Genomic DNA, 27,114 nt, shown 5'->3' with positions numbered 1-27,114 from the left:
AGGGTATTTAACGGGACACTTTTATGAAAGTCATATTGTCAAGAATTTTCATTCATTAGCATTAGAAAATAGTTTAAGTTAAATAACTAATCTTTATTTACAGAAAATAGTAAAAAAATTCTAGGAAATTTAATTATAACATCTTCAAAAGTTCATGAAAAAATAATACCTCTGTAAACATTTCAAAGACTGTATCTTGGATAAATTCAATCAAAATATATTTTCGTATTATCTTGCGGACATATTTTGATCTAAAACTTATTTGAGGTATCTTATTTATGTTTAAATTTTTCTGAAACTTCAAAGATTGGAAAACCTTAATAAAAATTATTTGATTTACGTCCTCTCATATAGATGGTTACAATAATAAACATGAATAAATTTAAACTGCGCAATGTCATTCATCACTTCAATAGTTGTAGCAATTTAAGGACATCACTGGTTTATTCCAACCTGTGTAGGTATAAATCTTTTCCGCCCACCTTAATGTTACTACAGCTTAACATTTAATAAATGATGTCCATCATATTAAATTATTTGCAAATAAATGACACAAAATATTTTTCCTAAATATGTCTAAGATACTAATAAACAAAATTATACAATTATAATGAACAGTAGAAGAAATAAATGGGAAGTAACTTTACACGGTCGAAGTGGAATTAATTTCATCAATGCAGCTCTTTGAGAAGAGAGCATGTAAGGATGTGCAAATTTTATTTCTTAATATATACACAACTTAGCTCTCGGTATACGGCATTTGATATTAGTATTTTCGTGAATATTGAACGGAAATGTGACACAAAGATAGCGGACCAACGTGTATATAGTCACTTTCGTAAACATTCGGGTACATACAAAACGTATTGGTGTGCTCAATGAAACTTTAGGATATTAAAACTATTTGTATTACATATGGTTTACTAAACATTTTCTAGTAAAATGTAATCCCCCAGTTTTTTAATAAATATAAATCGGGAAATAAAATTATTATAATACAAAATAACTTTCCACATTCTAAATTCGCTGGATAACCAGCCAAAGGGCGAGCGCTTGTTAACCGTAAATGACGTGGATCAAATCTAGCCGATGGAAAAATCACGCACGCAATTAATGCAACGAAATTTTCTCAGGAATAAGGCTGACCCAAATGTGTGAACATAAACACATATATAGTACATTTCACAATAATTAGTAGGAAACTGAACGTATTGGTGTGCGAAATGAAGCTTTATATTAAGGAAAATACCCTGGTATATATTTGGTAATCTAAAATAGTCATAATAAAGTGTAAATTAAAATTAAAAAAAAGTGTTTGTAAAGTTTTACCCAATACACATTGTCCTTGTGAGCTTCGCAGCGCAATGATTGTAGTGCAAAGATAATAAGTTAAAGGAATGTGATTCAAAACTTGGATTTGGAAATTTTAATAGTTTAAAAAAATTACTGGATCATATATTCTGCTATTTAAAAAAATATATAAATAGTGTTTACTTATTTTATTACTAAAATATAGCTTAATACATAGCTCAGACCATTGGACTGATTATTACATTCAATGTAATACTAAACGCTCTATTTTTAGTTAAAATTATATTCAATAAATTACATTTGTTGGGAAATACAGTTTGATGAATTCGACAGGTAATATAATACCAATAGTACAATTATTTATTTATATATAATTATTTCAAGACATCTAATGTGTGCAGAAAATATATTTAATAAAATTATAATTAATTTTAAATAGGTGGGAAGTATTAAATACAAATCCTTGTAAAGAAATTAAGTCCTAGGCAGTAGGGGAACGATGACATTCTGTGACAGTGTAAACAATGATTAGATAATGATGACGGCCACCATCACGACATTGTCATCTGGAGGCCGCCATATTGTTGAAATCCGCAATCTTAGTTACACCCGTTGCTCCCAGACCACGCCACCGTCGCTCCGAAGGCAGAAATAGTGTTCAAAAATGCGGGGTGGCGCTGGGATTTGATCGGTGCACATGAGCTGGCTGTGGTTAGAAAGCAGTGTCTTAGCCACCAGAACACGAGACCATTTGAGGAGTATAAGAAATATAAGCTACAGTACTAGCTATGTTTAAAATAAACACCACCTGAGTATAGTACTAGATATGTCTAAATTTCAAAAGACCGCTCCGAGAGAGTGCCAAAAGTACTAGCTATGTTTAAATGACAAAAAAACTAACATCTCCCATTCTGAGAAAGCACCACAGAGTAGGAAGTTCTGCCATCTTTAATGCCAACACACACCACCAGAGAACACTGCAATCTTTAATGCGACAAACACCACCAGAGCGCTACATAGAGGGAGCGCCACATACTCTCGCCGCCATCTAGGTGTTGTATGCTGAGACTCCACGCACAGAGTGGGCAACAATTATTCCCTACATTATAAATTATAGTAATAAAACAATATATAGTACTAGTTTATAAAATAGCATAGCAATGTCTTAATGTGTGAAGTGCTAAGTAATAAAATTATATAAATAAAAATGTATAGTTATAGTTCATTTTCAAATACTATTTATTTACAGTACTAGTCCGTAACAAAAAATATATATACTACTAGCTCTCTTCAGTAGCATTACTGTGTGCAATCCGTTATGTACAGTAATATAAACGCTATAGTGCTAGCACCACGCTGCATGTTGTATTCAAAACAATATAGTAAAAAAGGAGGTTTCTACAGTGTTGTATAGTAATAAAAAAATATATAATACTAGCTCTCTTCCAATGTGTCAAGTATAATAAAATAAGCATATTTAAAATAAGTGCTTTACAAATGCTGTGTAGGAAAGACTCTCTAGACTGTGGCTGGTAGACTGCTAGCATGCCGCGACCAGTGCTGTGAAATTATTTCTTGCCTGTGGGGTGACAGTGAAAGTGTTTACCGCTGCAAACGCAAGGTTGGGCCATCGCCTACCGCAGCAACTGTCAGAATTAACCCAGGCCACTGTGTATAGTAAATGAGAAACCATAAGGAACATACATAGCAGAGTGGGTAAAAAAAATTAGACAACACAGGGGTAAAAATAATGTTAGGTTTATTGTAATATAAATATTCCCTAGGAGGGTGGAAGCAGTCGGTAGCCCTGTATCTCATCAAAGGATAGGGGACAGCCCCAGGGACATGTCCCCGAATGCCACGTCTACAACACCGCCCCCTCGTGTAGGACCAAGGAGGAAGATACACGCGACATCCCCTCAGACACCTCCTCCACAAAGAATAGTGTTGCTATCTCGGTTTGTAGGAGTACCACCAACTCTTTGGGTGAGATGTAATCCATTGAGTTTGGAGGAGACCTGCAGAACATCACATATTTGAAATAAACACAGTTGCTACACAATAAACAGGATAATACGGGAGCGCGTCGTTTGCCCTAAAATATAAGGCCAAAACTGTTTCAGAACGTTCACTTGGCCTAAACTTTTTTTACCTTAAGTCATTAGGCCTAAAATTATTTGGCGTAAAGCGTTTGGCCTAAACATATTTGGCCTAAAACCATTTGACATAAATTTGTTTGGCCTTAAGTCATTTGACCTAAAATAGTTTTACCTAAATTCGTTTGGCATAAAGTTATTTGGCCTAAAGTCATTTGACCTAAAATTGTTTGACATAAAATCACTTGGCCTAAAATAATTTTGTAACACTTATTTGACTTATAATTATTTGGCCTAAAGACGTTTGGCCTAAACGTATTTGGCCTAAAGTCATTTGACCTAAACATATTTGGCCTAAAGTCATTTCACCTTAAATTATTTCCTATTAAGTCATTTGGCATAAATAATTTAACTTAAAGGTATTTGGCCTAAAACTGTTTTTAGAATAATTAACTCTGATCTTTTAACATGTACTTCTAGCAAATAGTAGAATGTTTATTTTACTGTCAACTATGCTATATGTTGAGCTGTAGCGTTTATATAGCAATAATTTACAACCCTTTATTTAGACATACAAAAATTTCTAAAATTCACACAGAATTGCAGTTTACAAGATTATTCTAGCTCTAAAATTCAAATTTGCTCACTAATATAAAACTTGTTTTGCGTTTGTAAAAAAAAAACAATGTGATAGCATTGTGGTAGAGATGATGGAAAATAGCATTTATAAATCAGACTCATAGCATTATGTTTTGAATTAAAGAATATATGTAAACTACTATAATTTATTATACAAAAAAATTAATTAAACAAAAAAGCAATCTATTTAAGAAACAGTTGAGTCAGTTTTTCAAATGCCATTTTTTTGGCACAAATTCTTTGTTATTTTTAAGTACTATCCTACACTGTGTTTATATAGATTATTATTGTTTTGGTTACAAGAAAACATCAATCAATGTGAAATTACTAGTGCGTGAGTAAAATACATTTCCAATAAATCTAAAAGAAATCATTTTCAAGATGTTTTGGGTTAAATTATAGCTGGTAATGTTTGCAGTTAATTTATGTACTGTCATATTCATGAGACTTTTATTACGCTTATCTGTAATCTTTTATTCTTCCAATTATCGCTATTACAGTGTGTGCACAACAGAACATTTAGATTACCGACATAAAGTCCCAAGATATAATTATTTTCTGTGCCCTACAGTTGAAAATGGTAACATGCATTTTAACAACTGCTACTGATGAAACCTATGTGTCGCTTAGAAAGTAGCGCCAGTTTGTTCTCCATGTCACAACTGGTTCCTATTTACGTGTTAAATAATTTGTCGAGTTAAACAAATAGTGCATGAGTAGTATACGAATGTATGTTCTGGGACTGGCGCTGGCGCGTGGATTGTGATTGCCGACCGCCATCTTGGATTGTGACGTCACGGCGGCCATATTGGATGGTTGTGACCTTGACCTTTGACCTTGACCTTGAATTTGATCCTCAAAAATCGCCAAAATCCTCCAAAATTGGGCAAAATTTGCCCAAAATTCCTCAAAAATCGCCAAAATTTCCATTTCTGTGGAAAAAAGTTCCGCCAAAAATTCGCAAAAAATTCCTCAATTCGAAAATCAGGATTTCGAAAATCCTCAAAAGTCGTTTTGCCCTAGAAAGAACCCTAATTCCTAAAACTGGCTTAAAACTCCTAAGAGATAGCCGCTTATAAGCCATTTCTAGGAATAAGGATACCATGACCGTCATCTTGGATTATGACGTCACCGTTGCAGTTTCCGATACGCCCGCCATCTTTAACTTTTTTATTTATTATCCGATTTTAATAAAATATTTTTTAAAAATTATAAAAAAAATTAAATAATAAAATTTTAATAAAACATTTATAAAAACAAACATTAACGACACGGAGTTCGGAGTCCTCGGTTCGAACCCGGTGAGGGCAAAAAAAAATTAAAAATGGCGACAGGCTCCTTCCTTAATGGTGGCTGCAGGCAGACTTACTCCCACCACTTTTCTTAAAGCAGATATATCGTCACCTAGTATGACGTCATGTCCGCCATCTTGTCTTCGTTGCTGGAGACCACCATCTTGTTTTCGTCGGCGAGAGTGCGCTGACGCCATGATAGTTTAGTTCTTATCCTAGAGTGCAGTAATCATTTATTACTAAGGTGCCCGCCATCTTGAAATTTGGACGCCATATTGAAAATCCGTAATTATTTAGCTAGAAATTCGGGAAAAATTCCAAAATTTGTTAAATAAATCACTCATTAATTTACATATTGATTCGATCCGCTCCTGTCATTGGTTCGATATTTGATCGATGCAATAATTTTTAATTTTATGTAAAAAATAATAATTTCAATAAACCATGTTCAACATTCGTAAAGAGACTCTAAATCCTCTACGACCACTATCCTATCAGACATCAAGACCACCATATTGGAAATGCGTAATTTTAATGCTAGAGATCCGGGAAAAAGTTCAGAAATCATTAAATAAATTTCCGATCAATAAACTGATAATTAGATCGACTAAGGTCCTACGTACGATCCCAGGCCGAAACAAAACAACTTTAATATTTTAAAAAAGCACCACTAAAGTGTAAGGTTCGAGGAATTAAACACCGCAAGTTCTTTTACAAACATAATATTTATTACATAATTTCTATTCTACTACAGGATCACTTACGAAAGCCCGCAATCTTATAATCATTTAGTTCCGCTGCGGTGTGAAATGACTAATTCTTAGCTCCAATCGGTTTATACTAGACAGAGTCCAGCCACAACCTTTACAGACATAGTCCACCTCTTCTTGACAGAGTTTCTGGATACTGTTTTTAACAGTTTGCTTCACATCGTTAGAACTGTAAATTACTGCAGCCGATGTCTTGAATGCACACTTCTTCACTTTGTCATCGAACGGATATGGCTTTGCATATATACAGTCCATCCACAAGTTATATTTCAAAGATCCGTTTGTTGCTACATCATCAGTAAGCTGATTGATTATCTTCTGTCTGATATCGTCAAGAAAATTACAAATGTCCTTCGACTCACCGAACGTATTTAGATAATAGTAGTCATTCAAAGTTCCACGAAATGCAGACTGCGCCAAGTAGAAGCCATTATCGTTCACTTGTAATGCTCCGAACACAGTCTTAGGTTTAGTTCCATGTTCAGACGTCATAACAATCGGTTGCTGGGCATCTGTTTTTTTGGTTGTACGCTTTCGTGTCTCCAATCTAAAGCGAGGAGCCGAAATGTCGGCAGGTAGTTCAGCAGTAGGAGCACAGACTCCACCTTTACATTTTTTCGCATGATGTCGCAAACTGTCAATTCGAGTAAACCATTTAAGGCACTCATCACATCGAAACTTCATGCGAGAAGGATTCTTCGTGCATTTGCTCCGCTCATGTCTTCGTGCATCATGGGAAAATGCGAACGACGTATCACAGTAGCTGCAAGGATACCGTGGTGATGAAGACGATCCTTTCAGACCCGATCCAGATACAGACGTTGCAACAGTAGTACCATTTCCAGGCATTCTCTTATGCACATCGATGCATCGTTGTTGCGCCGAAACCTTTACTTTCTGCCGCACAGCAGGACCTTTGCATGCCTTCATGTGCGTTTTCATATTATCTTTTCTGGCAAACTGCTTATGACATTTCTCACAAACAAACATTTTACGATATAGGTTCTTGGCACATTCGCTCCTCTCGTGTCGCCGGGCATTGCTGTTGTTTGAGAAAATCTTTTCGCAGTAACAGCACCGATGTTCGCTAGTTGTCAAATCAGCATCCATTGAAGTCTCCATCGAGGTCGTATCGTCGATCGTCGTGGTTTCCTGCACATCCAGCTCAGTAGTCATTAAGCTATCTTCTGCTGGTGGTATCACATCTGTTGAAATCTCCTCCAATGTCGACGTCGTCGTCGTTGCCAACGGGATCTGCTCCACCATTGTCGTCGCTGACGTCAAGGTTCCCGTAGACGATAGTAAAACGTCCATCGAGTTCGGCGTTAAAGTCGGTAAAGATGCCATCGAGTTCTCAAGAACAGGAAATTACACGACTTATGCACCAGATGAAATAATCTAGGCGATCCTAACACCGTCGACGACAGTAACAAACTGAGCGACCTGCTGTCTAGGACTCGCTTATATACATGCACCGGATGGAATAATACGCAAGTCAAATCAAGAACCATTTACTATAATACTAGAGTCAAAACAACATTAAAAATAGAAGGACCATCAACGAAAAGGCAGCACATTTGGAAGCACCGACAACGAAAAGGCAGCACATTTGGAAGAACCGACTACGAAAAGGCAGCACATTTGGAAGCACCGACTACGAAAAGGCAGCACATTTGGAAGCACCGACAACGAAAAGGCAGCACATTTGGAAGCACCGACAACGAAAAGGCAGCACATTTGGAAGCACCGACAACGAAAAGGCAGCACATTTGGAAGCACCGACAACGAAAAGGCAGCACATTTGGAAGCTCCATCAACAAAAAAAAAAGGCAAAAAGGAAGCACAAGTTACGAGATCTATGTCTTAGTTAGAAATCAGAATACAAGGAATAAAAACATTAAATTCTTATAATTTAAATTATTTATTTTATTGCTTTAAACTATACAAATGCAAGTAAAACAAGCCATTAGTGTATGTAGCCAGCATTCCTCAGTTCCTTGAGTATGAAGGATATTTCTTTGATGCACGAATAGTTTCCTGCACAAAGCGAACCATGTAGAAGTCTTAGCCGGTCAACCAATATGTTTGAATCTTTCCATGATGTGTAATCATTCTCTTCTACCACCATCTTCCTTGCACCTTTATAATTATTATGATCTCTGGTGTCTTCCGTTTTACCACCAACCGCAGGGTAACTTTCATGTTTGAGACGGTGATCATCACAAGCTTGATCAGATTTATTTAATATATCACGTCGTTTCCATCGTTTCGGTCTCAGGACACCGCCACATTCTTCGATCTTGGCAGCTTTAGGTGCTTCATCATAGTCTATGTCTTTGTCAACAGCCTCAGAGTCACTGTAACAATCACCGTAGAAGGAATCGTCTTCACCCAATTTACCGTAATAATTCGATGTTGATGATGTTGAAGTGTCTTCATCGTCTTCATGCTTCCTTTTTAGGAGTCCATCATTTTTACAAAGTAGGAAAGATCTACTTGAATCCGGCTGGAATATATTCTCACTTTTCACGTTAAGGATTCTTCCATTGTCTTCATTCTTCCGTAAATCATCAACCTCCTTCAATTTAAGTTCGTTGTCGAGATCGGAAGAGCCAAGAAAATTATTGGCGTAATGCAGATCACTCTTCCTTAGGCTAGTAGATTCATCGTTGTCCTCTAGCCTGTACGCAGGCTTGGCGCTACAAGTTCTGCCATGTCTTTTTAGGCTCTCTCTCCGCGTAAACGACTTGCTACATCGAACACAACTTATCATATTGCGCAGTGGATTTTTAACACAGTCATTCTTCTCGTGTTGTCTTTTATTCTTTCTCAAGATAAACTCTTTACTGCAAAACTTACACCTATGTTCTTTCGATACAGCGTCAGATCCCAAATCGGAATTCATATTAGTTACTGAGACTAACGTCAGATACCAATTGAGTGTTTTAAATTAGATCTAATACTTAAATAGAAATATTTTCATATTTCATCAGCGAGAATTAATATATCTCATGAAAAAGTACTTTATGCACAAGAACTCTATCTTTGCTCAACAATGATAATTTTACAAGCCAGAAATTTATGTATTTTTTTTTATTAATTTATTTTTATTTTTAAATATTTTTTCCTGTAATTTTATGATATCAAAGAAAACATGTGGTGGTTTTCTCCGAGTACTTCTGATTATTCTGGTCAATATTATGATGGTTTTCTCCGTGTGCTCCTGATTATTCTTGTTAATATTATGATGGTTTTCTCCGTGTGCTCCTGATGGTTTTCTCCGTGTGCTCCTGATGGTTTTCTCCGTGTGCTCCTGATTATTCTTGTTAATATTATGATGGTTTTCTACGTGTGCTCCTGATTATTCTTGTCAGTATTTTGATGGTTTTTCCCGTGTGCTCCTGATTATTCTTGTCAGTATTTTGATGGTTTTTCCCGTGTGCTCCTGATTATTCTTGTCATTATTTTGATGGTTTTTCCCGTGTTCTTGCAATCATTCCTGTGGTTTCTTCAAGTGTTTCTGACTATTCTGAGAAACCGCTGTCTGCATGGATTTTTTTTTTTTGACTAATGAGACATGTCATTTTATTTGGAGTTACATTTAATTCGATAATTTCTGCTACTAAATCAAAACTTGCAATATTTTTATCAGGTGGAATTAAAAAATATCATTACTCAGTCAAATTAATATTACGCCATGAGACATCTGTGGAGCACCAACATGCAAGACGAACTTCCTTTTCCTTGCAGTCTAGCGAAGCCATCCTTCTTTTGCGATCGTTAGTGAGCATCCCGCATCCCGCATAAAAGAACTAAATATTATTTACCTGCAAGCAACATGTGGCGACATCTGTTGTTGAAAAGCAGAAATACATGCATAAAGTACTTTTGCATGAGATATATTAATTCTCGCTGATGAAATATGAAAATATTTCTTTTTAAGTATTGGATCTAATTTAAAACACTCAATTGGTATCTGACGTTAGTCTCAGTAACTAATATGAATTCCGATTTGGGATCTGACGCTGTATCGAAAGAACATAGGTGTAAGTTTTGCAGTAAAGAGTTTATCTTGAGAAAGAATAAAAGACAACACGAGAAGAATGACTGTGTTAAAAATCCACTGCGCAATATGATAAGTTGTGTTAGATGTAGCAAGTCGTTTACGCGGAGAGAGAGCCTAAAAAGACATGGCAGAACTTGTAGCGCCAAGCCTGCGTACAGGCTAGAGGACAACGATGAATCTACTAGCCTAAGGAAGAGTGATCTGCATTACGCCAATAATTTTCTTGGCTCTTCCGATCTCGACAACGAACTTAAATTGAAGGAGGTTGATGATTTACGGAAGAATGAAGACAATGGAAGAATCCTTAACGTTAAAAGTGAGAATATATTCCAGCCGAATTCAAGTAGATCTTTCCTACTTTGTAAAAATGATGGACTCCTAAAAAGGAAGCATGAAGACGATGAAGACACTTCAACATCATCAACATCGAATTATTACGGTAAATTGGGTGAAGACGATTCCTTCTACGGTGATTGTTACAGTGACTCTGAGGCTGTTTACAAAGACATAGACTATGATGAAGCACCTAAAGCTGCCAAGATTGAAGAATGTGGCGGTGTCCTGAGACCGAAACGATGGAAACGACGTGATATATTAAATAAATCTGATCAAGCTTGTGATGATCACCGTCTCAAACATGAAAGTTACCCTGCGGTTGGTGGTAAAACGGAAGACACCAGAGATCATAATAATTATAAAGGTGCAAGGAAGATGGTGGTAGAAGAGAATGATTACACACCATGGAAAGATCCAAACATATTGGTTGACCGGCTAAGACTTCTACATGTTTCGCTTTGTGCAGGAAACTATTCGTGCATCAAAGAAATATCCTTCATACTCAAGGAACTGAGGAATGCTGGCTACATACACTAATGGCTTGTTTTACTTGCATTTGTATAGTGTAAAGCAATAAAATAAATAATTTAAATTATAAGAATTTAATGTTTTTATTTCTTGTATTCTGATTTCTAACTAAGACATAGATCTCGTAACTTGTGCTTCCTTTTTGCCTTTTTTTTTTTTGTTGATGGAGCTTCCAAATGTGCTGCCTTTTCGTTGTCGGTGCTTCCAAATGTGCTGCCTTTTCGTTGTCGGTGCTTCCAAATGTGCTGCCTTTTCGTTGTTGGTGCTTCCAAATGTGCTGCCTTTTCGTTGTCGGTGCTTCCAAATGTGCTGCCTTTTCGTAGTCGGTGCTTCCAAATGTGCTGCCTTTTCGTAGTCGGTTCTTCCAAATGTGCTGCCTTTTCGTAGTCGGTGCTTCCAAATGTGCTGCCTTTTCGTTGTCGGTGCTTCCAAATGTGCTGCCTTTTCGTTGATGGTCCTTCTATTTTTAATGTTGTTTTGACTCTAGTATTATAGTAAATGGTTCTTGATTTGACTTGCGTATTATTCCATCCGGTGCATGTATATAAGCGAGTCCTAGACAGCAGGTCGCTCAGTTTGTTACTGTCGTCGACGGTGTAAGGATCACCTAGATTATTTCATCTGGTGCATAAGTCGTGTAATTACCTGTTCTTGAGAACTCGATGGCATCTTTACCGACTATAACGCCTAACTCGATGGACGTTGTACCATCGTCTACGGGAACCTTGACGTCAGCGACGACAATGGAGGAGCAGATCCCGTTGGCAACGACGACGACGTCGACATTGGAGGAGATTTCAACAGATGTGATACCACCAGCAGAAGATAGCTTAATGACTACTGAGCTGGATGTGCAGGAAACCACGACGATCGACGATACGACCTCGATGGAGACTTCAATGGATGCTGATTTGACAACTAGCGAACATCGGTGCTGTTACTGCGACAAGATTTTCTTAAACAACAGCAATGCCCGGTGACACGAGAGGAGCGAATGTGCCAAGAACCTATATCGTAAAATGTTTGTTTGTGAGAAATGTCATAAGCAGTTTGCCAGAAAAGATAATATGAAAACGCACATGAAGGCATGCAAAGGTCCTGCTGTGCGGCAGAAAGTAAAGGTTTCGGCGCAACAACGATGCATCGATGTGCATAAGAGAATGCCTGGAAATGGTACTACTGTTGCAACGTCTGTATCTGGATCGGGTCTGAAAGGATCGTCTTTATCACCACGGTATCCTTGCAGCTACTGTGATACGTCGTTCGCATTTTCCCATGATGCACGAAGACATGAGCGGAGCAAATGCACGAAGAATCCTTCTCGCATGAAGTTTCGATGTGATGAGTGCCTTAAATGGTTTACTCGAATTGACAGTTTGCGACATCATGCGAAAAAATGTAAAGGTGGAGTCTGTGCTCCTACTGCTGAACTACCTGCCGACATTTCGGCTCCTCGCTTTAGATTGGAGACACGAAAGCGTACAACCAAAAAAACAGATGCCCAGCAACCGATTGTTATGACGTCTGAACATGGAACTAAACCTAAGACTGTGTTCAGAGCATTACAAGTGAACGATAATGGCTTCTACTTGGCGCAGTCTGCATTTCGTGGAACTTTGAAAGACTACTATTATCTAAATACGTTCGGTGAGTCGAAGGACATTTGTAATTTTCTTGACGATATCAGACAGAAGATAATCAATCAGCTTACTGATGATGTAGCAACAAACGGACCTTTGAAAAATAACTTGTGGTTGGACTGTATATATGGAATGCCATATCCATTCGATGACAAAGTGAAGAAGTGTGCATTCAAGACATCGGCTGCAGTAATTTACAGTTCTAACGATGTGAAGCAAACTGTTAAATACGGTATCCAGAAACTCTGTCAAGAAGAGGTGGACTATGTCTGTAAAGGTTCTGGCTGGACTCTGTCTAGTATAAACCGATTGGAGCTAAGAATTAGTCATTTCACACCGCTGCGGAACTAAATGATTATATGATTGCTGGCTTTCGTAAGTGATCCTGTAGTAGAATAGAAATTATGTAATAAATATTATGTTTGTAAAAGAACTTGCGGTGTTTAATTCCTCGAACCTTACACTTTAGTGGTGCTTTTTTAAAATATTAAAGTTGTTTTGTATCGGCCTGGGATCGTACTTAGGACCTTAGTCGATCTAATTAATCAGTTTATTGATCGGAAAAAATATTTAATGATTTCTGAACTTTTTCTCGGATCTCTAGCATTAAAATTACGCATTTCCAATATGGTGGTCTTGATGTCTGATAGGATGGTGGTCGTAGAGGATTTAGAGTCTCTTTACGAATGTTGAACATGGTTTATTGAAATTATTATTTTTTACATAAAATTAAACATTATTGCATCGATCAAGTATCGAACCAAGGACAGGAGCGGATCGAATCAATATGTAAATTAATGAGTGATTTATTTAACGAATTTTGGAATTTTTGCCGAATTTCTAGCTAAATAATTACGGATTTTCAATATGGCATCCAAATTTCAAGATGGCGGGCACCTTAGTAATAAATGATTACTGCACTCTAGCGGATAAGAACTAAACTAACATGGCGTCAGCGCACTCTCGCCGACGAAAACAAGATGGTGGTCTCCAGCAACGAAGACAAGATGGCGGACATGACGTCATACTAGGTGACGATATATCTGCTTTAAGAAAAGTGGTGGGAGTCAGTCTGCCTGCAGCCACCATTAAGGAAGGAGCCTGTCGCCATTTTTAATTTTTTTTGCCCTCACCGGGTTCGAACCGAGGACTCCGAACTCCGTGTCGTTAATGTTTTTTTTTATAAATTTTTTATTAAAATTTTATTATTTAATTTTTTTTATAATTTTTAATAAATATTTTATTAAAATCGGATAATAAATAAAAAAGTTAAAGATGGCGGGCGTAACGGAAACTGCAACGGTGACGTCATAATCCAAGATGACGGTCATGGTATCCTTATTCCTAGAAATGGCTTATAAGCGGCTATCTCTTAGGAGTTTTAAGCCAGTTTTAGAAATTATGGTTCTTTCTAGGGAAAAACGACTTTTGAGGATTTTCGAAATCCTGATTTTCGAATTGAGGAATTTTTTGCGAATTTTTGGCGGAACTTTTTTCCACAGAAATGGAAATTTTGGGGATTTTTGAGGAATTTTGGGCAAATTTTGCCCAATTTTGGAGGATTTTGGCGATTTTTGAGGATAAAATTCAAGGTCAAGGTCAAAGGTCAAGGTCACAATCATCCAAGATGGCCGCCATGACGTCACAATCCAAGATGGCGGTCGGCAATCACAATCCACGCGCCAGCGCCAGTCCCAGAACATACATTCGTATACTACTTGCATGCACCCAGTATGACGAAAAATTGAAATACACAAAAAAATACTGGATGAGTGAAAGTTTTTTTTTACAAGTTGGAAAAAAGTTGGATACAATTACTGACTTTGTATTGGAAAATGTTTTTGATATCTACAAAAAAAATTTGCAGCAAGTCATTTTTGTGTGGCAATCAAATTTTTCTGCTTTAAAGCCTGATTGGAGCATTTTATAGCTAATAAGCAGAACCCGGTAGATATGGTTCTGCCAGTGTAAGATCGAAGTTGATGTACTGCAGCGCCATCTAGTTGATACGCTACTAAACGTGACAGGATCACCCGCTGGACCGAAACCAAGATCGCCAGATGGTAGACCAAACATAGTTTCCGTGCTGTTTAATGGTGTTATGTTTACGGTTGGTTTTATGTATTCATTCAGATACTGGATACTGATACTGATACTGTTAGTTCTTTATTAGGGAAATTTACCTGTCACCTAAGTAAAATATAGTTAAACAAGTCTTACTCATGTTATTTATTAATTTATTCTGGTTCACTCAACTCGAACCACACAATTGTGATAAGGACAGTATGACAAGACACTCACATAAAACATGTGGTGCACATTATTGGACTTTTCCAGGGACGGGGTATTTATTAAACGAATTAACCAGAAAATAAAATAATCATTCACTAATTTCGCTTATTAAAATAACCGCCAGAGAAGCAATATGTAAATAACAAGCAAACAAAAAATTTGGGAACAGAAAAGTTCATCTGTGTTTAATACGCTAAACTTATTTTATGTTTTCTAGCCATGTTGAATGTTCGAAGAATGTGGTAGATAGATAGAGATAGAGAGAGCTAAATGTGCAAGCACTTCCTTTTGCCAGAAATAAAGTTACTTTCTACCAAATGACCAAAAATTGTTTGGCCTGAAATCATTTGACCTAAAATAATTTTCGGAAACATTTGAACTAAAATTATTTGGCCTAAAGCCATTTGACATAAATTTGTTTGGCCTAATGCCATTTGACCTACAATTATCTTGCCGAAAGGCGTTTGGCATAAAGACACATAAAATAATTTTATGAAACTTATTTGACCTAAAATTATTTGACCTTACGATATTTGACCTATATATATTTGGCCTAAAGCAATTTGACATAAATTTGTTTGGCTTAAAGTCATTTGACCTAAAATTATTTCGCCTAAAGTCGTTTGGCATAAAGATATTTGACCTAAAGTCATTTGACCTAATATTGTTTGGCATAAAGTCACATGGCCTAAAAATATTCAGCCTAATTTTAGGCCAAATTATTTTAGGCCTACTGGTGGGTATTCGGATAGTAGATATTAGGTGGAAAAGAGAAATGGGAAATTATGTTCAGCAATACAAAAAGCTATATGAATACAGAAAAAATGAATACCATTTCGTGTAAACAGTAATGGAAACAAATTTGTGTAATGTGTAAATGCATATTTGTATACTGAGTGAAGCCCAGGCAGAGTTTAACCAATGCCATGTGACCGGCCATGACCATGTTACCTTGTGCATGCCGAGAGTACGACTAACCTCATACCCTGTTCCCCTTCATTCTCCACCCACCATGCCACATTGTCATGACAATGGGTCTTGCCCCGCCCACAACCTACAGTCAGGGAGGGGAGCTAGCTATGAACACTATTCGCGGAGAGACCTATCCATGAGATGTGACAATAATAGCATGTAAATATAGTGTGTAATAGCAGTTTCCTGGTGTGTAAGATAAGCTACGTTAAAGTATAATACAAGTTATGTTCGCATTTAATACAATGGTTATGCTAGCACATACTAAAACATTTACATTAGTGTGCAAAAGATAGCATAAAAATAATTACACTGATTCAAGTGTGTTGCAGTACATCTAGTGACTTACCTCTCATAGCATGCACAAACCGCAAATGCATGCATCCACCACCTGCCGGTGGTATTTAAGCAACACTAGAGGGGCAGATTGTTTATCTGGGCTGAGTGCAGGTTGGCTATCACCAAACATCCGTAAACATGTACGTGACCATTTCAGAACACATGCATTAACTTTGTCTTAAGAACCACCTTGAGTTTAAGTATAATATATGCTTTTACCAACGGAACACATTATTTCCTAAAGCCTGGATAACATCACACATTTATTTGTCTTATGCAGTTTTTTCAGGGGTAAATTAGAAAAGAAAAGATTCCAGACATTCATTTTTTGACGTGACGTCTAATAAATCGATGAACGCTGGCTGCACGCACGAAAAATTGTCCCAATACGGATGTCCCACTACGGATGTGTTTTTTTTTCCTAGCCTTAGTTAATTCTAAGTGTGTAGGGGAGGGTCCAGGTTAGGGGAGGACCTAGGTGTGTCTCAGGCCCAAGCCTATACACTCTACCATGCGGGTTTCGAACCATGCAGGACAAGGGCGCGTGCAATCGTGTGCGTGTTGGGGTTTACTGGCCAGCCATGGCTGCAATTGGCGCCATGACTGACCCCCCATTGGTCGCCTAGCTTAAAAGCTAGCTAAGTGTGACCCAGGTAAAACCTGCATAGACACAGGGAAAACCCTGGGCCGGGTCATGCGGGGATCAATTATCATGCATTAAGCAAGCAGCTAACTACTGGACAAGAGGGAAGAAGGGTACAGGTAAGAAGAGTTTGAGGGGCTGAAAAATCAACCATGCTGGAGTTGGGTGCTTGGGCCTTGCGGCCCGCATTTAAAGGTTGGGAACTCCTAAGTTATTATTAACCAGGGGCGCATGCGCCCCCAGGGGTGGGCGACTTCACTCGTCGACCCAGCCACAGCTGCCCAGGCAGCCACAGTTAAGACAGAAGTGGGCAGACGAGCCAGTAAACCGGCTCGAACTGCGGGCGCACGGCGCGAAAGGCAGCCTGACGTTGCGCCATCTTCATCTTCCTTCTTCAGGTCAACAGCAGTACTTTTCAAGCCAGGGTGGGGGGAGGGAACCAACCTCGCCACCCAAAATCCCCGAGACGGTTTAAGATCGCGCCGCTCGAGGCTACTGCTGCCACAGCTACAGCAGCCCCAGCTGAAGGTTCCTGATTTCTTCCTTCAGAGTTGCGATGCATTTCAATTCCGTTGCGCGCGCAGCAGTTCACAGATCCGCAAGTTCCAGCCCGCAGTTCGTCTACACTTCGCATTTTTTCAGCACATCGATCTCCCCTGCGGTGCCTTCGCCGACGAAGCTGCTTCCTGCCACGCGCCGAGCTACATCCAAGCTACCTTTCACCCCGATAGCCGTAATAACGACTCCACAAGCCGCCCATTGGTCCGCGGACTGCTATTGGTTATTCACAGCCACCCCAGCGAGATTGCAACTCTCGAGCTGGGCTCCCGTATCCGCCACCCGCGGGACGCGGTCGGTAGCAGTTGGCGCTGCTAGGCCGCCCCCAGCACGCACACAAATCCCACACGCACTGCCAGCCTTCGGTTACGCAATAGGGCGCAGGGAACTTCCAGCCAACAGCCCGCGAGAGAGATGCGCACGCCCCGAGAGACGACCACCGACACGGATGTGTTTACACATGCGTGGCATCTCTCTGGTATGTTGCGGACGGTACAGAGAACTCGGCCGGCACGTGGCGGTGTACTGGTTCGAGGTTATTGTTGTGCTCCGCGCCACGGGAGTATATTGGCAAGGAAATGGCGTTCTTACAAGTACGTATTATTTTAATTACTAGTGTAAATCAGTATATTTAAACAGTGTTGTATGAGTATTGTTTTAGCTGTGTAACTAAATATTTATTGCTGGTATGATACTTTTCATGCTTTAGTTTGACATTGGTAATTATTTGTCATGAGTTATTATTTGATCAACTAAATCACACACCGTATTATAGTTATGAGCCCACAAGCGTGTAAATATTTCGAGTCCAACAGAGAATATGCTAGTTAAAAGAAATTCAAACAAATATCGTGCGTGGAATATTATTAATTTATACCATCTGAAACAATTATTCTCAACATGGTCTCGTGGACGTGTGGTTAGCATGGATGAATGCAAATTCTAAAGGTAATCGGTTCGAATCTCGGCAGCTACGAATTTTTTTTTGTACTTGTAACAATAAATACGGCGCACGCAACATTTCAATAGTAATAAATATATTTGAAATAAATAATACAAATAAAAGTAAATTTATTAATTAAATTGTAGATTTCATTTTACTCTTTCTTTGTATCCATACAAAATAGTGATAGTTCAATAAAAATGATTCAATTTTATTCATAAAAGTATGCAGAGGTAGATTTTATCATACAAAAGATAGAAAAATTTAACAAAAAAAATTCTTCCTCAAAGAATATAATATTTTTAATGCCTAAATGGTTTGGTTGCAAAAACCTATTATGGCTCAGTCTCAGGCTGAATATGATATTTCTTTTTCTTCTGGATCAATCATTTCATCAATATTTTGTTATGACGTCACGTTAAACTATCGTCCGTAAACCGACTTTACAGACAACCAATTTTTTTTTAATTGTCAATGGGTAGCCAACACCAATGGGGAATAACACAAAGAGTTACAGATTAATACTGTAGAAAAACCATGTTACACATAAAAAACAAATAAAATGTACACAATAAACCATATAACTATACATTTCAGTTTGAAAAATTATTATATGTATTAATAAAACAGTTACTGAAAACAATTAATGTTTTCAATTATAAAAGAAGGTATATAATGCAACATGAACATGGTTACTGATAACAATTAATGTATTTAACTTTAAAAATATATATTGTAATGCAAATGTATTTATCTATAAAACTATATAATTCAGTGTGAAAAAGAATATACTGAGAACAAATAATTGAACATGAAAACAATTAATGTATTAAACTATAAAAGTATATCATTCACCATGAAAGTGGCATTAAAGTCAAATTACACATATGCAATAAACTATAGAAGTATATAATTCACTGTGAAAATGGTATTAAGGTCAATTTACATGTACTTAATGCTACACATACTCTCTTCTTCTCTGGTGTAACGTAATGTCCCCTTAAAATAACTTTGGGATACTGGTGGATCTATTCGTTTAAAAGGCAAAATAATAACAAATGAGATTTCATCTGAATATATATTATTTCAATTTTAACTAATTTAACATAAATCTACGAAACATTGATCCCCCAAACCGGTTTAAATATAACCTAATTTATGTATATGTTTTGACAAATATATTTAAATAGTATTATTTAATAAATGCGTTATTAAATATATAGCAAAACTACAAAATATGAAGTATGGGCAGGCCCTAATTAGAATATTACTATTAAATTTCATTTGGCTTAATTAAAATGGAATCAGAAACAATTTTTTTTCAATAAACAATACCAGGGAATACATTTTTCGGGTTTAGAGTTATTAAAATTCCGTAGTAAATAGTTTAGGTTCGTCCAATCTCTTGGGCGGAGTTAACTGATTGTCACGCTGTTGAAATCACAAAAATCTGGAAGACTGGAGATTTGTCTTAGCTGGCCGAATGTGATGTGTTACATGGTACCAGCGCGCCTTAGTCGTCCTGCTTCCCGGATGAAGGAGTCGAGGGTGGTGTAGTCATGCCCACACCTGGCTCTTGGACTCTTTCTGCGAACAAGCCCGAATCAAACATGATCAGTACTGGTTCACAGTCAGTAAAATGGCAGAAAATGCCTGCAAAAACCATGATGGTTGGGGAAAAAAGGTTTGCAAATCTCACCAGACAGGGAGGTGGCTCCTAGCAAAAGCAAAGAAGCCCGCCAGGATGCGAAGCTCGTGAACACGCAGTTGCTGTGGACGTTTCCATAATTTAAAATAATTAGTAAATTTAGCGAAGTATAACTATCTCTACTAGGCACACAGACTTACAACTAATTACTGGTTAAGAAATAAGTTTAGGGACAACATACCTTGCCTAGCCAACTTTATGTTCATATGACGACTGTACTGAGTCTTGCAGTATGTTGGCCAATTATCCAAGGTGGTGAGTCTGCTCGTAATGCGTGGAGTGTCTCCGTGGAAGTAGCGATAATGTGATTATTCATTACAAGATACAACATAACTGGATTCTTCGGCAGGTATTCTGAATGCTTCGAGATAATGAAGCATATTGGGGGAGTGTGCACAAGATACACACTCACACGTCGCTCAGTATTACATGGCCATTTTGGTTACCACCTCAATCGAAAATGTGTGTTGCCACTGCAATACTCGATAGATTTGAAGGCTTTGATAAATTGTTTTGTCTGTAGCAAATAATGGTACTCTGTATTCTATACAGTGCAAACCCACACGGGTAAGCATGTACCTTTATTGGTAGGGTCAAAAAAATTATGTGCTGGCCTTTCACTTGGTGTTGGGTCCGGCGGTAGGTTCCACAGCGTATATGTCTATAGCATCAGGTACAATGTCTGCATCCCAGTGCCCAACTTCATATCTTGCTGTGGCCACTTCACTCAGAGTCCAGTATGGTTTGAGGTTAAGTAGCATTCAGACCTAAATGGAGGGGTTGAAGGAGTTGAGTCTGCACTGTAGGAAATTGCATGATGTGTACCATATATGATTACCATATACGGTATAGTGTATAAAATCACCGCACCGCTCTAACCAACAGATGATAGTCTCTGGCTTAATGCTGTGAACTTTTTGTGTCTTGTATAGTACTTATCGATATTTTATGCATATATTTGTGTCTCAATTTTTTTATGTAATCTTTAATTATATTTTGTGAAATATGAGTGTTAAGTTGGCTAGAACGACTACTTACATTATTATGTTGTATGTTTTTAAGGGGAAGATTTAACTCTACTGGCAGCTTGTTTATAATATAGCTTATTATTCCTACACCTTTTTGTACCTTTCTTTTGTGTACAAAATATCACTCTTTATTGATTCAATATAGTTTATGTATACCAATTTATACTTTTCTGTTTAGTTGTGTAATGGAAGTAGTTCCACAGTGTGAGCCATTGCCTGTGCACATTACACAGGCCAGTGCTCGTGAGTCACGGCATGGGTCTTTACTACCTTCGACAGTAAAATGTTTGATTATGATCGTCCCAATGCGCAAAAATGTGTGTCCTTAGTTTACATGAGGGACCGAACAGTCTTCGGTTCGAGAATGTGTATCTGTATTTAAAGTCGCTGCAACAACCAAAGTATCGGCGGTTGGCTATGGTTCTTAGAGCGGTGGAAGGATTGGGATATTTCCAATAAATGGAAAATGCTGGGTGTGGTACCTCATAGCAAGGCCAGGGCCAATTCAGTGATAGTATTCGATGATATTATGTGTGTGAAACGAGGTATGATACAGCAGTATTTTTTATGTGTAGACATGCACACATTGACTGTTGTTACCTGGGTCAAAAGTATGGAAGAATACCTAAACATTTTCTTTGAAATAATTCGAAAGTTATCGTGCTTTTCCACTTGGTTTTGCTTAATTTACGCCATGCATATAATGATCATGTAAAAAGTGATATAGGATTTAAAACATTAAAATATATGTGCCCCTTCTGCTGGAAAAAATGAGCACGGTTTTCTTGTTCTCATAAAGGATTTTTTTTGCTTAATGGCAGGTATTTTTGTGGTTTTGATCATTTTATTGTGGTGAATCACTGAAAGATGAATTAGAGTGTATCAAAGTTCGGAGGTGGTCCTCTGAAATGTCAGTTTGACTCTTGATCTTGATGGGAATTGCGATTTAGGTGTAAAACTTTACAAATGTGTGGGTATGACTAAGGATGCTGGGGATGGCACTTGTGAACATTATATTGACACAGTCTCTGGTGTAATCATTTTCACAATGACTGAGGAGCTTATGTGTCAGTTTGCATAGCTAAATGCATCACTATTCAAAGTAAAGGATGTGCAGGTTGGTATTCTCGAGTTTTTATGGAATATGGAGGTAAAGGAACAGCAGTTGGTAAATCAAATTAATGCTTGACTGTCAGTTCTGCCATCAAAGTTAGGTGATATTTATTTTTCTTTGTTTAAGAAAAAACTCAACCATTTTGAGAAGATGTTTATAGGAAAGGCAAAGGATGTTATAAACGATACCTTGACAGATCTGGTACTAAAACTTACCTCTAGTAGCGCTTACATCGCGCAATGCGTTTCTCAATTGGCTTTAACTATTGTTGTGAAGAGCAGTGTTAATAGATTGGGTTCTGTCAATGTATCGACTGCGAGGACTGGTGCTAGGTGACACACACCTCTAAAACCGCCGCCTGCGGCTCCGAAACCACCGGCTTCTAGACAGTTTTAGTTTCTGAGCTTGTATATAAAAGGACTTTATGCTGTTGGGCAGTCTTATGTCATGTATGCCGAGGCAAACTATTTAGATCATGTTATACAGAACATATCTGCCAAATATATTTTGGCTAAGTGAGCGCGAATGGAGAGGGATGCGATTAATCATGAAATGTTCAAGTCTGTTAGTTCGCATTTGGATAAGCTTGGACAAGCCTAGTCGCTCGTGCAGTCTATCCCACAACAACATGATATTCCGAAACAGGAATCCTTGGAAGTGGAACTGGATCCAGTAATGAATGATAGTGATGGTTCTGACTCTACTGTATGTCAAGGTGTTATGAGTAATTCATTATTTGAAGTACACACTTACTTACAGAGCAAAAACCTTCTGATGAGTTACAGGACATATGGTCTCTATAAACGCAACAATCATTGGTTGTAAGGGGATAGGGAAGTGTTTCTTTAAGTCAAATATTTAATTCCCATAATTAAATAATACAGCCTGCTCCTGGCTTTTTCGAATTATTATTCCACCGAGTGCAACACACGGACATTTACTAGATACAACAAATGCTTACTATAAAATATATGATCATAGGACGAAACATTATAAATGGAAAAGGCATGCAAAGTGTGATATAGTTAAGGGATTGTTTCTGAATATTGGCTTACTGCAGCGAGGAGGTGGTGTGTTACAGAAAACATTGGATTTGCAACGGACAAAGCAATTTGTTTTTAAGGATATTCCAAAGCAGATTGTTGCTCGCTTCAGATTAATAATGGCCTCACAAGCTGATGACTATACCGGACACAGCAACGAGGCGATATTTATTCTTGAAGAGTTGAAGGTAGTGGAATATATTGCGAAATGAGCGACTCGCACAATGTAGGATTGCTAATGAACTACATTGTGGGGTTCGTAGAATTTTTCCTTGTAGATGTGTGTTGACCTATGGTCTTCGTGATTTATTACCGATTGATTTTGTGGAGATGTTAATGTACAGTAAGATAATAGTGGTTTCAAGTACATCCTTACAGCTATAGATGTGTATAGCTACCGTGGTTATGTGGTTCTAGTTAAACAAAAGACAGGAAATTTAGTCAATGCAATCATGGAACATATTTGAAAAGAGGCAGGACATTTTAAGAACATTCAAAGCGATGCTATAGAAGAATTTTACAATAGACCTTTTCACACTTTAATCTATAAGTATGCAATGAAACATTACTCCTGTTATAGTGAGTTCAAGGCATCTATTGTAGAATATTTTCATAGAACTTTAAAAGATATTCTTTATCGTGAGTTCTCGGCACAAGGATATTATTAGTGGCTTACGCTTTTACCGAAAATACTACGAGTCTACAATAATAGATTACTCTGCACTATAGGTATGGCGTCGAACGATGTGAGAGATAACTCTTTGCTATAAACTGTTTACAGATATGTTAAGAAAGAAGATCCTTGGTGGCCTAAGGCTCATGTGGATTTATACATACGTATTTCAAAATGCAGGATGATATTTAAGAAAGCTTTAAATCGAGGTGGTCACACTAGGTTTTCAGAGTAGTTAGTAATACGCCTAGTTTTCCGCATGTGTTTTATTTGAGTGATTTGATGACAACGAAATTGAATTCGGCTATTATGGTCCTGATATTCAAGTTACAGCCTACCCTGACACTTATTTAGTGAATAAAATTCACAGGAAGAATTGTGGATGTTTCCTAGTACTGTAGCTTATATTTCTTATTTCTTCCTCTACTCCTGAAATTGTCTCGTGGCCTGGTGGCTATGGTCACTGATTTATAACCATGGCCTGCTCACATCTCTCCGAACAAATCCCAGCTGCTGCCTGGCTTTTTTGTACACTATTCCTGCCTTCAGAGCGACGGTGGCTCGGTCTGGGAACGAAAGGTGTAACTAAGTTGGTGGATGTAAACAAAATGGCGGCCTCCATCAGACAATGTCGTAATGGTTTCCCCCTCATTACGTTATCAATGTTAACACAGTCATAGAACGCCGTTGTTCCCAATACTCAAGATGTTGAAACCCGCCTTCCGTCCAAAAGGGGGTTGCATGCTCAACACACTCTAGGTAAATAAAATTAAAAATATGAAATACCCAAAAAATATTAAGAGCTCCAAAAAAATCAACCCCTCTTTTTACCCAAGTTGTCAAACCAAAAATATAAATATTATCAAACAAATTATAGGCTGATCTTTGGCCTAATGTAATAAAAATGCAGAGTACATATATGCAGATTTTTACTAAATCGTAGGCCTATTTCATTCACGAAACTTCAGATGGTAATACAGAAATATGGCAGTTACTTGATTTTAGTATGCAAAAACTAACTAAAATTTATTCTTTTGAATGCCCGTATAAATAACCACACAAGCATTCTAAGTCAGCGCTAATTAATATAAAAATACAACAATAACACCTAATGATGTAAAAAGATAAATTATATAAAATCCCTATATATACCTATATAAAGTTTATAAGTCCTACTGGGGCCGGATTTAAACGTCGCCACACGCAAATACGAAATTTCTCGCCTTCCTGGTATGTCACGAACAGCTGTGTGCCTAACCTTCACCAAAATAACACTGTCCAGTCAAAAGCGCCGTGTGCCGCAACAGTATATGCATGGGGCCGAAACAAACGTAACAAGTTACGTTGACAAAATTATTTCCATAGACAAAGTTCCAATTTTAAAGCTTCTTGACGTAAATTTAAACTTCGTACGAAATTACAGCACTGCTTAACTTTGCTCAACGTAATTGTAAATAGCATAGACACAGTTATGTTTTTGCACCAAAATTTTACTCATTATGAAAATTAGTTTTATGCCAAATCCAAACAATACTACGTGTCGCCTCTTTACCTTATCGAAGTATTCTCTTGCGAGGCACTTCCTTTTGTACCAGCTCAAGGTACGGCCCCATCCATGCCAATCCAGGCACGGACTGCGTGGCGCTGTGTCGAAGCATTATACACCTCTCCCCGCGGCGGAGTTCCTCCGCACGTGCGTCGGCGGCGACTCGCAGTCCATCCCTCCCCGAAGCTAACAGCTGAGTCCCACACCCGCACTACGGCACTGGTGACATCAGACTTGAAAGCGACGATACCGCGCCCAGTAGCCGGCCATAGAACCAAAATCGATATACAGTATTAAAGAAACTGAGTGTGATTTAGTATTTTTCTACTCTTTTTCGTTTTAATTGGAGGCTTTTTATTATATAGTTTAACCGTTCACTCTGCAAGTCAAATGATTCGATAGTTAACGTAGCTGTTTCGGTAAAAGAATTATATCAGCAGGTATGGAACTACGGGTGATTTTTGTTCAAAATTTTAGTAATTGATTTTGAATACTGGTCCATAGATTTGAAAACCTTTATTTTTTAGGAATATTAGGAATATTTTTAAACATTTATAATATAATTTTTTTGTAGTGAGTTTATATTTTCGTTTATATAATTCATTTGGTTTAAAAATTTAAATAATGGCATTTTTATTTAATAAAATATTAATAATTAATTAGAATAAACGTTTAGGATATGTATTGATAATCATAATTTTTTAATTTTTCTCAAATATTTTTCTAAATAGAATATTAAAATTATACACATCTTTTTATTATTATTGAATACTGAGTTATTAAAGGATTAATTTTTGTTACAGTAAATATAAAACAGTTCATTGTCTTTAATAAAAAAAAATGTATATCTTCAAATGCTCGTAAATAAGCACACATACATACGTTTTTAATAACATAATAATAATTAAGTAATATCATATTTTTTTAAATCTGGTCAGTGTGGTTAACTTTTGTTTATATAAATTATTTACAGACATTTCAGTGGTTTTAGAAAAAAAAACAAATATATAGACAGTGTTATACGTTTGTTTTTAAAATAAATGGTTTCAGTTCAATTTTTAAAGAATTTTTAAAATAATAATTTATGGTAAATGGGAAACTTTAAAGTATTAACTTTCTAATTAATTTTTAGTAAATGGGTTATGTTTAGATAAAATTTCTTGTTGAAAATCAAAAGCCAGGGTTTATTATTATCATTTTTCAAGTCTTTTGTGTGACCTTGTTGCTATCTATGCGTGATGGTGGCAAGCAAATTTTACGATTCAGGCAGCGAATTCTAGCGGTGGGGTGAATAAGTAAGTGTGTGGTTCGCGTCTCAAAATGTTGGCTTGTACTTGAAAAACGCATATTTTATAGATCGTTATTTTTAGCAATGTCGGTATTATTTTAAGAATTTTTCTTTTAATCACATTTCCGAGTTTGGTGTTATAAGTTTATTAGCAACACGGAAACATCAATTTACGTGTTACCGTGGTTCGATATTTACATATCACTGGCAAGTACTGAAAAGACTCGCTTATATTTTTTATTTGGTAATATTCCTAAATGTCACTTATCAAATTACTCCTAGTTCCACA

General features: G+C 37.2%; 1 protein-coding gene across 1 annotated transcript in view; it reads left to right on the top strand.

Moving 5' to 3' along the window:
- The window catches only part of LOC134533679 (sodium-coupled monocarboxylate transporter 1-like), a 243,385-nt gene that overhangs the window by 120,355 nt on the left and 95,916 nt on the right, over positions 1-27,114 (top strand). The gene's annotated exons all lie outside the window — the stretch shown is intronic.

The sequence above is a fragment of the Bacillus rossius genome, chromosome 7 (assembly GCF_032445375.1).
Source record: "Bacillus rossius redtenbacheri isolate Brsri chromosome 7, Brsri_v3, whole genome shotgun sequence".
In the NCBI taxonomy this organism is placed as follows: Eukaryota; Metazoa; Arthropoda; class Insecta; order Phasmatodea; family Bacillidae; genus Bacillus; species Bacillus rossius.
This window is presented reverse-complemented; position numbering and strand designations above follow the sequence as displayed.